This window comes from Penaeus monodon, chromosome 24, assembly GCF_015228065.2.
Source record: "Penaeus monodon isolate SGIC_2016 chromosome 24, NSTDA_Pmon_1, whole genome shotgun sequence".
NCBI classification, from domain to species: domain Eukaryota; kingdom Metazoa; phylum Arthropoda; class Malacostraca; order Decapoda; family Penaeidae; genus Penaeus; species Penaeus monodon.
In genome coordinates this window covers 11,716,876-11,717,189 of record NC_051409.1, presented here as the reverse complement: position 1 = coordinate 11,717,189, position 314 = coordinate 11,716,876, and the positions used below count along the sequence as shown (strand labels likewise).

General features: G+C 37.3%; 1 protein-coding gene across 1 annotated transcript in view; it reads right to left on the bottom strand.

Annotated features, from left to right (window-relative positions):
- Positions 1 to 314, bottom strand: part of LOC119588855 (1-phosphatidylinositol 4,5-bisphosphate phosphodiesterase-like) — a gene marked incomplete in the record, with an annotated part of 69,524 nt that overhangs the window by 34,605 nt on the left and 34,605 nt on the right.

The following is a 314-nucleotide window of genomic DNA, read 5'->3' as shown; positions in this document are numbered from 1 at the left end:
ATCTGTACACATGCACGAGGACATTTATATATGTTAGCCGCGTGTTGAGATCCACATTTTTCCTTTTTTTTACGACGCGTGCAGTGACAGTTTTTCAGCACTCGGTGTGCAACAAAATCTGCTCTTAAATCAATTCTGAGTAAAACACGTGTGGGGAAATGTGACATTGTTCACACAAATCTGATCGTGGACATCTGTGTTGTAAGTGTGCATATGTATTTAGCAATATTTGTGTGTACAAATGTGGAATTCGAGGGAATTTTGTCAATATATATGTGAACCTTTGGAATTATTACTCAATGCATTTAAGACGT